The 15,738-nt window shown below is 36.5% G+C and overlaps 1 protein-coding gene across 2 annotated transcripts in view; it reads left to right on the top strand.

Annotated features, from left to right (window-relative positions):
* The window catches only part of DYRK1A (dual specificity tyrosine phosphorylation regulated kinase 1A), a 142,753-nt gene that overhangs the window by 30,702 nt on the left and 96,313 nt on the right, over window positions 1-15,738 (top strand). Inside the window, exon 1 of one of the 2 annotated variants that reach the window (XM_063305361.1) lies at window positions 2,614-2,834. The exons of the other annotated variant lie outside the window; for it this stretch is intronic. The gene's annotated coding sequence lies outside the window, so the exon portion shown is untranslated. Of the gene's footprint in view, window positions 1-2,613; window positions 2,835-15,738 lie in introns of those variants that run through there. 2 annotated transcript variants of the gene reach the window in all.

The following is a 15,738-nucleotide window of genomic DNA, read 5'->3' as shown; positions in this document are numbered from 1 at the left end:
TGTCTAGTTTCTGTGAATCTTTCTTAAAATGTAATGCTCAGAACATAGTATATGAGGTGAAACCTATTGTTTTTAATGTGATGTTGATGTGCCACATACTAGTTATCACAGAACACAGCACTGTAACACTCAGGAAAGTCTTGAAATTTTGGCCATTTAAAAAATGATAGTCTATGAGTTTATTCATGTATCTGATCAAAGGTATAGAGATAACTATTCCATTCTGGACTACAAGCATAAGATACCAGTTCTGAAAGCCACTCAACTCTACAAATGCAGATTTAGCTCATTAGATGTGATCGATTGTCATTTTATAATCACAGGAGCATTTAATACGTAATATTCCATTTGTTGGCTGTAGGTGATTACCCTAGTTCTTCATTTAAGCGTGCTAGTATATCACTCTATTGTATGTTTGTAGATTAACTAAAAGCTATTTTAATACTTATTTCCAAGATATTTTAAGTTACCAAAGTGGTATAACATTGATAAAAATATATTAAAGTGGCAACTCTGACATTTTGAAAACAGCCAGAAAAGTGTTGGGAGTATTCAGCAATAAATCTGCTTGTGGATTATAATACTGTTGTTAGCTATGGTTATAGAAAAAAAATCTATAGAAAAATATGCTTACTTTTATTCTTGCTCTGTGTTACTCGATAAATACCTTTCCCCCCTTAACTGATAGTATTATAGTATACAAAATGGTTAATAGTCCTGTTTTCTGGCATATTTTCTACTTAAATGAGTTTATAAATTTCCTAGTAAAGGATAAAAAATCATGACTTTGTGGATAAACTGGAGATCTTGGTTAGGGTATTGCATGCCCCTTGTTTAAGAGAGGAAGCATAACAGTTACATGTTAAGTTGCATGTAAGATGTAATTCAGTTTCATTTTTAAAAAATTTGTGCTGTATGTCATGAACTTTAGCAACATGATTAGTGTTTAAAATATATAATACAGAATCATGTTTTTATGGTTAAAATTCTTTATAGTAAAACAGTTCAATACGAGAAAAATGAAATGTGCTATATTTGTAGTATATTTGTCTTCTCTCACCCCTCCTGTTTTTTTTCAAGTAACTAGAAAAGATAAAGGAAAGAAAGAGATGCTAATGTTACTGATTGAACTTCAACATTAGATCATAATACATATGGCATCTCCTATTTTCACAATTTCACTGTGCCACAACTTTTCCCTCTTACATGGGAGAAATGCGTTCAAGGAAAACAAGATGTGCTGTCTGCATTCCCTGATTGGAAATCCTGTTCAGCAGTTTCTGGCTGAGACTCTTTATTATGACCTCACTTTTTCCCCTTCATGAGGAATAGAGTATAGATGCAGGAGAAGTCTAACATGATTCCATTTGTGGGATGCACCAGACAACTCCTGTTTCACTTGTGTTTCACCCTTCCCATGGGGGGAAGGATATTTGTAGGCAGACACTGGGGAGGGATATCATTCAGAACATTGCAAACTGGATGGCTTGGCCTTGGACACTGGGGTTTTCCTGTTGTTGGTTCTTAATTATTCTTATATGTTATAATTCATGTAATTTTTATACCAATATGCATTTTGTGTAGATTCTGTAACATTGAAGTTCCGGCTTCAAATACGTGCTAACTGGAAATATAGTATAAAACCCTGTTTTACTGGGTGAACTGGGCTTTCATTCATAGATGTATGAGCAAGATTATTGTGAAGATAACACCAACGCAAGGAATAACTTTGTAAGCTATCATAAAACTCCTTGGAGAAAGGCCAAGATATAATGCCATGTATAAAAGAAAAATATACATTCTAGTATAAATGAATTCCTATAAAGTTTTTTTTAATTAAACCAGTATCAGTAAAAAATAAAAAGGAAAATAAAGAATGAAAACAATGCAAAAAGAAATTTGGAAGATTTATGTCTAATTGGGTATAAGTTTCTTTGTGATGTTAAGGATTTGAATACATTTTCCTTGTAGCATTCTGCATAGCCTTTTCTTCTTGGGCAATTTTTTGGCCAGAGCAATCTCCTATACTTTAACATCCACTGATCCAAAGAAAGATATCTTTAGTTTTTCAGTGTTTGAAATAACAAACGTGGCAGCTAACAAGAATAATTGAATCAATTGCTTATGTTTTATCAGCTTTATAGTTTAGAAAAAATGGTTAGTACTCAAAGAACAGGACTCAGTGCGTAAAACTTTTGACTGATTTATTGAGCTTCTTCAAAAGTCTTAACCAAAAGAAAAGAAGTAACTGGTTGGGCATTGTCACCAACTTAGTCAACACTACCTAGAAAATGTGTAAGTAGTATAATGTATCTTTGGCTGAATGTAGTATCACCTGTGGATTATCTTCATGGTCGAGTTCTTGATGACTTAATGAAATAGATTTAAATGGTATTCTGTACCACAAGATGTTTCAAGGAGATTCATCAACTTCAAATCCCAAATTTCCCAGACATTTTTCAGAGTTCAAGACAACATGGTGCACTAAATATACAAGTTGCATATAATATTGAAGAGTTTCTCTTCATGTTAGATGAAGCAGGTGTGTACTGTTATTCTAGTTGTTAATAGTTATAATAGTAAGCTTATAAAGGAGCGACTGAATATGTCTCATTTGAAACAGTCATTTGTGATCGTTCCTTTTGCTGAATATATTCAGCATTAATGGGTTTTCCATTAATAATCAAATCTCTAATTCTATAAAATCCTCTATCTTCCCACTCCTTGTATTGAACAAACTTATTCTCGTGCTTAAAAGAGGATGATCGAGGAATGGGAGAAGAGGAGAGAGATCAGGAGCCAAGGATTGTTTCCACCTTTTCAAAACTTCTAAAGTAAGTTTTAAGTATGAATTTGTAACAGCAATATTAATTTCTTAATGTCAGGAGGAACAGTATAAATTTAACTGGGTAGGAAGGCTAGTGCTAATGCAGTACACATCCTTTGAATGTCATTTTATTTCCTAATGATTTAATTGTCTTAATTTGAAAAGCATGAAAATAATGTTTCAATTTGGCAAACTTCCATCATGCTTTCAGTTGTATTGTATGGTTGCCTAGTTCTAGTTTCTTAAACTAATGCATAAATGAGGGGAATTCTTTGCTATGTAGAAAATCAAGTATTAGGTATTAGATTTAGGAGTGTTTGTAACAAGAAGAATAATATTCTAGGAAGAATCATGTTTCATGATCCTTTTTATTTAAAAAGAATCTGTATCTTATCCACTGATGCTAATTACTGCTTGTGCAAAACAATATAGTTGGATTTTTGACATAGAAGGTCATGTAAAGCTTGGAACTGCAATCCTGTGCATGTTTACTGAAGAGTGAGTACTACTTCTCATGCCGTTGTCCATTCTTTCTGTTACATAGGAGAGCACTTTAACCCTACTTGTTCAACAGAAGTTCATTCAATTTTTAGATTTAAATTTAGGCTTTAATAATTTTACTAAGCCTGATATACTTTTAAACTGATTTATCTTCAGAAAAGATCTTTTAAAGGAAAAAGTAATGTCTAAATTATTATTTTTTGCAACTTACTAATACACCACAGGAATGTTTGAAATGATGATTCTCATAAACTCCAGGAGGTGCATTGAGGTTCTTTTGTTCATTTCTTACACTTTGTGAGATGGGGGATGTTACAGTGAATTGTGCCTCTCAGTTTAATTTAGGTATTTGGAGAATGTGTGCGCCTGTCACTAAAGTTGGAAAAACATTATTGCATAGAAATCAAGTTTAAACAATGAGCATCCAAATACTGGATAATTAATAATTAAATCCTCTTCCTAGATACTTAGAGCTACAGAACATTCTATAGATAGTACTGATAATGTTTGGCATTTAGTATATGTAAATTAGACTTTAGTATTTCATGAATCTGCTACCAGTGCCTTGCCTTCGGAAAGTTAAATTTTCTTATTGTCTGTTTGTTCATGTATGTATGTATGTATAGAAGAGAAAAGGAAGATAAAAATATTTATGTACACATGCAGATGATTTCCTGATTAATAATTTTTCATTGTATCAGTCCTTTAGTAATTCAAATGTCTACATTTTTCATTCAAGCACAAACTTTTTATTTCGTAATACCTTAAGAGTTGGAAGAGGCCATTTCGGCCATCGAGTCTCAACTCCCTTTTCAGTGCAAGATGGATTTGAAGGCTCTATGTTTTGTCAATTTGTGATCTAAATGGCAATTATTGTTTAGATCAACATATGAAGTCCTGTTAGATATAAGCTATGATAAGTAATTTTCACTCACTGAATTGCACCATTTTCACTGAGTTTTTCCAGCCTTCAACTAGTTTGAACATGTAAACCTTTATTTATTTTAAACCAGAAACTCTTGTTTTCCATATGTAGAAATGTACTCCTTTTATCTTCACTGAATTTGAAATAGTAAATAGTATGTGTAGGTCTTTTCAGTGAACATGAAGAGTAAGTAGTGTGTACATGTGCACTGCAAGATGGTTCAGTTGGTAATTACTACTTGGAACTAAGGGTTGGAGGGAGGAAGCAACCTTCTGGCTGTTAAAGAAAGTCACTGCTGGGGATTTATGGAAAATAGGTTTTGTTTTTGATTGAGAATAAAATGATATGTTGGAACATTTCAAGTTAACTGTATTTTATTAGAACAAAGTTTGAAACCTCTCACCTGTTCCATGTTCTGTTAGAACAAATGTCACAACATTTTGAGTGTCACGCCAACAGGAGATTATGGGAACTGTGGATTCCTTGGTGCTCTCTGAGCTTGGTTGTTTTCTTGAGGATGTTTCATTGCCCAACTAGGCAACATCTTCAGTGCTAGAAGGGAGTGGGATTAGCTCTCTGTTTATATACAGTAGTTTGCCCTGGCAGTGCTGGTGGGGTGGGGGGGTGTTCTCTCTTTGGTAATTCTTTGATTAGGCTGTTGTTTACTGCTTGATTGTTTGGTTTAGTTGGTAGTTCCTTGATTAGGGTATTGTATACTGCTTCATTGTTCGTCTGGTGTTAATCCTGGTGTTGATCTTTGCTTATTTGGGCATTGATTGCGGGCAAGGAGATGTTCTGGTCTTTTTGTTTCCTTTTTAGCTTTTTTATTGTCACTTTTGAATGGTATGTAAATGTTGTTTATCTCTATGTGCCTGTTGATGGCTGATTTGTCTGAGTGCCAAGCTTCCAGGAATTCTCTAGCATTTCTGGATTTGGCTTGGTCTAGGATGCTCCAACAGTTTCACAGCTGAAGGTATGGTTGAGTCTGTCCATGTGTTGTGAGATTAAGGAGTTTTCATCTTGTCTTCTGACTGCTAGTTGGTGTTCATGGATGCACTCTGCTAGTATTCTGCCTGTCTGTCCTATAATAGTGGCTGTTACAGTCCTTACACTGTATGTTGTAGATGACTCCTGTTTTTTCTTCTTGGGCTACTGAGTCTTTTGGTTTGCTTAAGATGTTTTGGAGGGCTTTAGTTGTTTTGTGCGCTATGGTGATATTGTGTGTTTCCAATAGTCTGTTGGTAGTTTCCAAGATGTTTCTGATGTATGGCAGTGTTATCCTTTCCATAGCTTGTGTTGGTTGTGCTGTAGTGGGTTGAGTGATCACGCATGTTTTGATAAAGCTGCGTGGGTATCCATTTTGTTGGAAGATGCTGTATAGGCGGTCTGTTTCCTTTTTCTGGTGTTCTGGGTTGCTGCAGTGTCTTTGAGCTCGTCTGAATAATGTTCTTACACAGCTCCTCTTGTGGGAGGTTGGGTTGTTACTTTGGTAACGGAGCACTTGGTTAGTGTGGGTTGATTTCTGGTAGACTTGTGTTTCTAGTTTGCCATCATTTCCTCTACTGATGAGGATGTCCAAGAAGGGTAGTGTGTTGTTGTTTTCTTGTGAATTTTATTCCTTTGGAGATGTTGTTGATGGTTTCATGTGTTTCCTCCAGTTGTTCCTTTTTTATTATGATGAAGGTGTCATCTACATACCGGATCCATGCTTCGGGTTGTGTGCATGGGAGTACTATCATTTCTAGATGCTGCATTACAATCTCTGCTATGAGTCCTGAGAGCAGTGATCCCATGGATGTTCCTTTGATTTGTTGGTATGTTTGTCCATCAGACTGAAAGTAGGCGGTGAGGCAGAGGTCAATGAGGTCCATGATTCTGGGTATTTCGATCTTAGTGTATCTGGCTAGGTCGGGTGTGTTGTGTAGAACTGCTGCCATGGATTCTTTCTGTAGTGCTAGGTCTATGGATGTAAAGACTGTGATGTCGAATGACACCATAATTTCATCTTCATCTATTTTTAGGTCTTTGATTTTCTGGAGGCATTGTAGTGGGGAGTTGATAGAATATTTGCTCTCCTCTGTGAGATGCCCAAGTTTTTTTGTAAGTTCTTTAGCTATGTTGTATGTGGGGGTCCCTGGTAATGATACAATTGGGTGAAGAGATATGTCGGGCTTGTATGTTTTTGGGTGTCCATAGAAGCATGGGTGAATGGGTCGACTGCTTTTCATCTGCCACTGTTCTCCTTTGGCGATTTGACCTTTTTTGGTTAGCTCGTGAATAGTTCTTTTGATCTGGTTGTCCAGTTTCTGTATGGGATTGGTGTTTGCTGGGGTGTAGGTTTCTTTGTTGTCAAGTAATTCTTTGGCCTTTTGTATATATTGGGATCTGTCCATAATGATGGTGGTGCGGCCTTTATCTGCTGGGAGGATGATGATGGTTTGGTCCATCTTTAGGTTTTTGAGGGCTGCTCTGTCCTCTGCTTTCAGTTGGTTCTGTTTCCGTGTTCTTCTGGTTTGTGGTACGATTGTCTGCTTTATGTTCTCTTGGGTTTCTGTGGTAAGTCTTATAGTTTTAAATGCTGCTTCTAAAGCTGCAAAGAATTCTAATTTATTCGCATCCTCTTTGTTTTAGTTGAGGCCTTTCTGTAGGATATTGTGTTCTGCAGTGGATAGTGGATGGCTGGACATGTTGACTACCCATTCAGGTTCAGGTACCTCTTTGTTTCTGGGGTTTATCTTGAGTAGTGTGGTTTGGAGTTTAGTTTTCCTTTTTTCGAGTTGTCTTAGCGATGGGGTCTTGATGGTGGTAGTCAGCATTTTAGTGTGTTCTGGGGTCATAGTCTGTTCTAGTTGCTCCTTGAGGTTGTTTGTGGTATGTTGGTATTTGTTTAATCTGAGGTGAGCGTCCATGATCTGTATCATGGATCATTTTTACCCACTTTGTTGCGCTATTTTCCATCCAACTTTGCAGTTTATTGGAGGTTTGTATCTAACATTATGGGAACTGTAGTTAATGACATTTTTTAGTGTGGCTTCTAACTTTCTTCAATAAATATTACTTATCTGAAGTTGTGGTTCATTCCTGTGGGGTAAAGCCTGACAATTAACATCAGTAACTTTAGTGATTTATGAACAAAACTATAGCAAAAATACTCAAAACCCTATTATATTTTGTTACCTTTCTTGCCACTTTTTTGGGCTGGCTGTTTATCTCTGTGCTTTGTTTCTATAGCTGTCTAATTTGCTATCATTTTTTAATTTTTTTTTAACTGCATGAGTACTGATTTTCACAAGAAGTGGATGGAGAACTTGAGCTGGAATCTGACCAGAACAGAATACAATGAAATTATTATTCTCTGTGATTTGGAAATTACATTTCACTTGATGTAGGGTAAAACTGCATTTGCGTTCTTGCAACCAAATTGCAATGTTAGTGAACTGCATCATGTCTTTACTCATCATTCAGGGCCAACATTTACTTTTTTAGTTTGAAAAAGTGGGAAACCTTAGGGTAGTCAGCTCTTTTAAGGGGGTAAAATGAGTTTGATGTTCATCAATAAGATGATAGGTGTGAGTTTGAGGGACCTTTCCATATGAAATGTATATTGGTTGCAACCACTGGAGATTGCTCTTCACAACACAGATGTGTGGAAATAAATCATGTTCTGATCAGAAGAGAAAGCACATTGCCCCCATCTCAACTTTGCCAGCTGCTGTTAAATGGATGGCCTAGCAGTCTATTAAAATAATGTTCTAGAAGAGATGAAAATGGATATTTTGGCATTAATGAGAAATTAATATTTGGAGAAAATGCAACACTGCACCCCTGCAAAAGAACTTCATCTCAACCATAAAGCTTGGTGGTGGGAGTATTATCATTTGGAGCTGCTTTCAGTCTCAGAACCTGGATGGCTTGCAGTCATCAAGGGGACAAATTTTTTCATTTGTACACTACCTGCTTGATTGTGGATTGATGGAAGCCAAAAACTTTTGAAATGATTTTGTGGCCCTTTCTAGCCTCATGTTCATTGATAACGGGTCTGCAAAGCTCATTGATATGGGTCATGCAAAATGAAAAATATTGCAGACACACAAATGGATCTACAACAGAATGGCTGAAACAGAAGAAATTTCATGTTTTGAAATGGCTGAGTTAAAGTGCTTAACTCTGTTAAAATTTATCTGAAGTAAATTTTATACCAGACTTCATACCAGAAACCTGTAAAAAGAAATAGATCAAAATATCTTCAAGATAATGGGCAGACAGAAATTAATCCATAGGCAGAGGAAAAGTTTGGTTGAAGTCATTACTGTTAAAGGAAGTGTTACCAGTTTTCCAGCACAGCTTAAATTGACTCAGTGTGTTCTGTAAAGATATGACTGAGTACACTGATTTGTGTGTGCATTTAACCAGAATCTATTTATCAATTAATAAGACCATAGATGAAACTCATATCATTTTATTGGTCACAGTCCTTATCAAAGTACTTAAAAAAACAAATTTTTTATTAAGAATTTTAATTAAAGTAAAAACAAAAACTACTAAAAACTACACTTTCCATAGAAAGAATAGAAAGTGCAAGAAAGAAAGAAAGAAAGAAAGAAAACAAATAATATAATATAATATAATATAATGAAAAGAAATATAAAAAGAAGTGACTTCCAACCTTCATCAAAACAAGTACTGTATAAACGAATTTAATAAGTCTTCATCCCTTATAAGGTTAAACAGATTTTTCTTCCTCCCATATCCCATCCCTTATCTATAAGCAGGTCCATCAAACATCAACTTTCCAATCCTGGTGTCAGCAAAAAGTCCATAAAGGGTTGTCAGAACATTGCTAATGATAATGATAATCATATTTTAATTTTGATCAAGTAAATCAACTTTATATTCCCTCCTTTTACTTCTAATAGTCTTAATCTTTAATTCAATCAAATATTGTCGTTGGATTTGATTTCAATTCTTTATCTCATCGCACAGATTTCTTCAAGGCTTAACAAGCCTCTTTCGTAGATCCAATAAAAAAATATTTTCCAGGTCATTTTCCTGGTTTATTATTTGTATTTCCCTTTCAGGTTTTAAAACTTCAGCCAGTTTCTTTTGTATATCCAGTAAAGCATCCTTTTCCAAATCATTCTCTTGGCCTGTCATTTGTAGTTCCACATTCTGTACTTTCTCTATCTCCTTAGATAAAATTAGTTCACATCTGTCATTCCTTCATTGACATCTTTTAGACATAGTCTATCTATAGAAGCAGACATCATTACTGACAGTGTTGATATTGTAGTTACTAACTTCTGGCTCCATTCTTCAAAAATCTCCTTTAATATTTCTGATGTTATAATATTTTGCGTCATTTGTAAGTTCCAGTATTAACTGACATCAGGTGTGTATTTTTTTTCCTTCTGCTTAAAATCTTTAGTCCCCTCTAGTGTCCAGTTTCTAAAATCATCACTTATCTTTTATTATGACTTACAGTAACCAGGATAGCCAAAATAAGTCTGTTTCCCATGAGAAGCTGTTTATTTTTTATAGTTAATTCCAAAATCTTATAGTAAAAGTAAATATTCCAAATTTATCTGGATTCTTAATCCTTTTATAACTTCCTTAGATCAAAATCTTATTTAGCTGTTTGCTGTTTATTTAAAATTCTTTAAGTTCTTAAGCTTGTAATTAATTTTTCTTTTGTTCAGATGTAAACTCACCTGATGAAGAGTTTTCAAACTTGTTCTGAATGTCTTTAATAGCTTTAAGATAGTTAATAGGCAATTTCTGAAAGTGATTAGAAAGTGAGGTTTGTGAATTTAGTGTCCTTTAAAAGGCTCTGCCACAGCTTCGAGCAAGATGGCTGATCCCATTATCTCCCGGCACTCAAACCCACAGAAAACCCACCCACAGAGTCCCCTGATGGGAGGAGATGGGCGGGGACAAATTTAATAAACAAATAAATAATTTGCTGTCTTGCAGTCTCCTTGTGAGGAGCACATATCCAGAGCATATGTGGGTGATTTCCTGTCCTCTCCTTATCTGGAGAGGTTCTGCTCACCAGTTCCTTGGTCTTTGCCATAGTCATCAGCTCCGCTTTCGCAGCACTGTCTTCAGTTCGCCATACCTCCTCCCCCTGAGTCCATGATTATAAGAGTTCTGAAGAGATATTTACCATCCTTCTCTACTTACTCATGCTTTGAAGCAGTTGTAATGCTTGAGTATCACTCTTCCCTGGGACGTCTTTGATGTTCATTGATAGTCTTAAGATACCTTTGGGTTACCACACCAGCAACTGTGAAATCGGATACAGGAGTATGCAGATCCCCTAATTCTTGATCCTCACTTCCTGTGTCAGTTATGGAGGCAAATGGACTGATAGGCAATACCACCTTCTCTGCTCTGCCTGGGGGAAAAGCCTCTCCCTAGTACTAGCCTCTTTCTCAGCCTCACTCACCTTGGCACCAATTTATAGCACTAGAAGAGGAACAGGCACATCAATTACACTGTGTGCACAATTATTAGGCAAGTGAGTATTTTGACCATATCATTTTCATGCATATTTTCTACCTCCAAGCTGTATAAACCTGAATGCTTATTGGATATAAGCATATCAGGTGATGTGTATTTGTGTAATGAGGGAGGGTGTGGCCTAAGGAGATCAACACCCTATATCAAGGTGTGAATAATTATTAGGCAGCTTCTTTTCCTCAGGCAAAATGGGCCAAAAAAGAGATTTAACTGACTCTGAACAGTCAAAAACTGTAAAAAGTCTTTCAGAGGGATGCAGCACTCTTGAAATTGCTAAGATATTGGGGCGTGACCACAGAACCATCAAATGTTTTGTTGCAAATAGTCAACAGGGTCACAAAAAACGTGTTGAGAAAAAAAGACGCAAATTAACTGCCAAAGATTTGAGAAGAATCAAACCTGAAGCTACTAGGAACCCATTATCCTCCAGTGCTGTCATATTCCAGAACTGCAACCTTCCTGGAGTGCCCAGAAGTACAAGGTGTTCAGTGCTCAGAGACATGGCCAAGGTAAGGAAGGCTAAAACTCAACCACCACTGAACAAGACACATAAGTTGAAACGGCAAAACTGGGCCAAGAAATATCTGAAGACAGAGTTTTCAAAGGTTTTATGGACTGATGAGATGAGAGTGACTTGACGGACCAGATGGATGGGCCCGTGGCTGGATCAGTAACAGGCACAGAGCTCCACTTCGACTCAGACGCCAGCAAGGTGGAGGTTGGGTACTGGAATGGGCTGGTATGATTAAAGATGAGCTAGTTGGACCTTTTCAGGTTGAAGATGGACTCAAAATCAACTCCCAAACCTACTGCCAGTTTTTAGAAGACACTTTCTTCAAGCAGTGGTACATGAAAAAGTCTGCATCTCTAAGAAGACCATGATGTTTATGCAGGACAATGCTCCATCGCATGCATCGAAGTACTCCACTGTGTGGCTAGCCAGTAAAGGCCTCAAACATGAAAGAATAATGACACGGCCCCCTTCGTCACCTGACCTAAACCCTATTGAGAACTTGTGGGCCCTTCTCAAACGCGAAATTTACGGTAAAGGAAAAGAGTACACCTCTCTGAACAGTGTCTGGGAGGCTGTGGTTGCTGCTGCGCAGGAAGTTGATCGTCAACAGATCAAGAAACTGACAGACTCCACAAACGGAAGGCTTATGACTGTTATTGCAAAGAAAGTGGCTATATTGGTCACTGATTTTTTTTGTTTGCAATGTCAGAAATGTTTATTTGTAAATTTTGAGTTGTTTGTTTATTATTCTCACTTTAACAGATGAAAATAAACGAGTGAGATGAGAGAATTTTAGTTTTTCATTTAGTTGCATAATAATTCTGCACACTAATAGTTGCCCAATAATTGTGCACATACAGATATGCTCCTAAGAAAGCCAAAACCTCACTTTTACTTTCTTAAATATTCATGTTTGAGGTTTATTAACATTTTGGATTGACCAAGAGTACTGTAGTTGTTCAATAATGAAATTCATCCTCAAAAATACAACTTGCCTAATAATTGTGCACGCAGTGTAAATTAAAGCTGGCTGCAGTCCCCTCCCTATCCCTTGGCTAGCAGACCTTTTTCCCTTTTTATAATCACTTCCCTCTAATTACTGCTTTATCTCTCCTGGTCATAACTTTGTCTAGAAATTCATTTTTTTAATTAGGTGTATGTGTGCTAAACTTAAGCTCTTCTTTAAAAATAAAAAAGTTGTCTCATGTTTCTATGTGTATATCTAGCAAGCAGCATGGTGGTAGAATTACTGTGCTAACATGAACAAAACACCTAATTGGAGGAGTTACATTCCCCAAGCTCTTATTGGGTTGGGGGATTTGTGGGAAGGAATGCCCTTTTAAATGTTACAGGTTCTCACTCATAAAGCACCCAGCCCACTACCACACTTAAGACACAAAACTTAGAAACTTAACACTTGAATTAATTGTGTGAATTATTGTTGAGTTGTACAATTGAATTGTAAATAATTATTGAATTATTGTGTGGGAGTTGCTTCAGAGTAAAGTTATCATATATACTCATGAACTCCACAGCAATGAGTCACAGTCCAATCACAGATTCAGTGGAGCAATTTTGTTTATTATTTATATCATTTTAATCTTACACAAGATTAAAAACAAAGTCCCCCCAAATAATCCCCCCAGTGCCCAAAGATAAATGTAAATGTATACTTTCACAGAGTATCATCCTTGTACTGATCTAAGACTGCAATAAATGATTGATTGATTGAAACAATTAATGCTTCCTTGAGTAAGAGATATAGTCCCACCTTTTTTGTCACCTTAGTGGATGACTATGCTGGAAATTAGATGCGGGTAGGGGAGATAAGTTTGCTTATTCTCCTGAATCTTTCAGTGGTTTTTGAAACCTTGAGCCATGGCATGCTTCTAGACCATCTGACAAGTTTAGGCTTTGGGTTTGCAGTGGTTTTGGTCTTTTCTTTTTAGGCATGCTCAGAAGATAGAACTGGTGACTGCTCTTTGACACAGACACCAGGGTTTTATCCTGTCCCTTGTGCTTGTATGGACTGGAAGTTATCATACAGAGCTTTGAAAGGGTTGCCATGAGTATATCGATGACACCCAACTCAAGTACATCCTACCATCTAACTCCAAGGAAGCAATCAGCACATTTGAATATTACTGAAGTTCATTGTTGGGCCAAATAAGAGCAACAAGCTAAAATTAAATCTAGACAAGAGGGAGGTATTGTTGGGAAGGAGAAACCAAGACTTGGAAATTGAGGTGAAGTCAAGGTGGAATAGAAATTTAATAAGCAAAGGAATAAATAAATAAATAATCTACAGTTAATATAGAGCAGAATTCAAATCAATAACAATCTTCTTCCCTAATTCTAAATTCAAGAAGACAATATAGAATCACTATTATATGATGCTGTGCTTTGTGATGGACATATTTTTTTGTCCCTCTTTTTAGCAACCTTTAATTTCATAACCCCTCCCCCAGTGCTTCAGTCTACTGTACAGAAGAGATCCAGACTACATTGCTGCAGAGGAGTAGCAGAAGCTCATGAGCTGAGTAGCGTCGGATAGAGTGTTGGATAGAGGGAAGGAAAAGGACTGATTGGTTTCATGGGTAAACCATCTGAGCTTAGAACTGAAGATTGGGGGTGGTCTTCACAGGTTTTCTGCTGAAGTTCAGACACTTTTTCCTCTGATATCCTATGATGTCAAAGAGGTCAGCAATGTTGTGTTCTTTTGTGCATCATTATATTTTACATGAGAGGCAAAATGTTTGAACATACTGTGTAATTCCACCTGCTTCTGTTCTGACTTCTGCCACTATTTGCTTATACCAGATTTCATCATTTGGGGAGAACAGCATTCATTTGTTCATCCATCCATCCATCCATCCGTCCGTCCGTCCGTCCGTTCGTTCATTCATTCATTCATTCATTCATTCATTCATTCATTCATTCATTCATTCATTCATTATTCCAGTACTGTAAATCAGTAGGGAATTCTGCATTCTTTTGGTGGTGTGCCTCCAAATGTCAGTGGTATGGTTTCTGGTACTTGAAAGGATGGAAGAAAAGTGGTTGGGACCTCAGGTGAGTCCTAGGTTGCCTGTGAAGGGTATAACACTTATGAGTGAGTTGCTTACAGATATGGATTGCATATAAACAGTTACAATGAAATATGGTAACCCTTTATTGAAACTGTTGTATAAATCTCTCTTTTTATCCTTACACATATGTAACTTCTGTGTTGTTCTGCTTTATCATTTTTTTCCTATTCTGCTTAATTAAAAGCACTTTAAAAAAGAATTGTATCCTGTGAAATCTATTGTTTGTATATGTTAAGATTTTTATTTATTATGTATTGGTAAATCATACAAGATTAAAACTGACTAGAAATTTATTAAATGTGACTTGTTTTTTCAAATTTGTTGTCACTGAAAACAGGTTGCTTATAAGCTATTATGAATATTTATTTGAACATTAAGTCCATGTTTAGATCCCTTAGTCCTTGGAAAAAAGAGGCTGCGCCAGTAGTTTTGGAAGTTATAAGTAGGACATGAAGTGGCATGTAGTTTCATTAATGTGCTTCCAAGTTTGCAGTCTTTTTCTCTGCAATACTGTGCTTAACTAAAAGTATTTGGATATTTTATATATTCAATTTCATTCAGTCATATGACAGTATTTTGATTATAGTCAGGGATGATGAACTGTGGAATGACTGGAATTTGGAATGTTGAGAGTTGGAAGTCTTAGAGCAGCTGGTAAGGTTTTAAAGTTACTTCTATTTTGAAACTCAGACAACATAATAATAGCTTGTTATTTTCATATTGTTTATTAAAATATTGCCACTTTCGGAAGAAACTAAAGGTAAAGCAGTATATTATAAAGTGCTATGTATTTTAAGGTACCTTTACTTATTAAAATGTCTTTCAGTAGTGGTCATGTTATGACAGGTATGTTAATGTGAAACAATGGACATAACATGGGGAAAAATCAGATTAAATCTCTAAAGGTTGCCAAATTTGAGAATTCGGTGTAGCGGCTAAGGTGCTGGGATAGAAACTAGGAGATTGTGAGTTCTAGTCCTCCCTTAGACATGAAAGCCATTTGGGTGACTTTGGGCCAGTCATGTTCTCTCAGCCCAGTTCACTTGTCAAACTTGTTGAGGGAGAAACATGAGATGGGAGCATTAGGTACAGGTGGTCCTCGTTTAACGAGCACTCATTCAGCAACCATTCAAAGTTGTGATGGTGCTGAACAAGTTATACCCATGACCGGTCCTTGAAATTCCAGGCATGACAGTGTCCCCACGGTCATGTGGTCACCATTTGTGACTTCCTTTGCCGGCTTCTGACAAGCAAAGTCAGTGGGGAAGCTGGCAGGAGATCGCAAATGACGATCATGTGATATTCTCACTTAACAATTGTGCAGGATTCGTTTAACAATGGCAACTGGGAAGTGCCTGAAGTG

The sequence above is a fragment of the Candoia aspera genome, chromosome 5, assembly GCF_035149785.1.
Source record: "Candoia aspera isolate rCanAsp1 chromosome 5, rCanAsp1.hap2, whole genome shotgun sequence".
NCBI lineage: Eukaryota > Metazoa > Chordata > Lepidosauria > Squamata > Boidae > Candoia > Candoia aspera.
This window is presented reverse-complemented; position numbering and strand designations above follow the sequence as displayed.